Source organism: Labrus mixtus, chromosome 22, assembly GCF_963584025.1.
Source record: "Labrus mixtus chromosome 22, fLabMix1.1, whole genome shotgun sequence".
NCBI lineage: Eukaryota > Metazoa > Chordata > Actinopteri > Labriformes > Labridae > Labrus > Labrus mixtus.
Genome location: NC_083633.1, coordinates 14,191,537 through 14,192,098, shown reverse-complemented (window position 1 = coordinate 14,192,098; position 562 = coordinate 14,191,537).

The window sequence follows — 562 nt, the reverse complement described above, 5'->3', positions numbered from 1 at the left end:
CCCTTCTAAAAAGCTAAAAAGAGACCTTGGCATCAACTTTCAGCATTCCCTTCCTAAAGGCACCTGTACAATTAATCTAGCTTTTCTAACTGTGAGGAATTCAAACCAAGATGCAGCGAATACGTTTAACATTAACATACAATATGGACCTTCCTATGCTTTTGTAACACTTCTTGGTTGTTGATTTTGACAAAGACAGTGTACCAGTCCAGTTACCCAACAATATCGCATTTTTCAAAACAGGCAAAGTGTGAGTAGAGAAACTGTCTTTTTTTCCATAACTGTTGCTATTTTCACGCTTTGTCTGAATCATAATTATAATCTAAGGCCTACTGCTCAGTGCTCAATACAAAGCCCAAATGACATCTGAAACTACGAGGGCTCTAACAGAGACATGACGTTTAAATGACATCAAGAGCTCAAAGGGGCTGTCTGCCTCCATTAAGCTGCATTAATCTAAATACCCGGGACACACAATAATAACCTGCTTTTGTGTTTTAAAAGTGCATGTACACACAAACAAACACACACACACTCTCACGCACTGAAACACAATAAAACA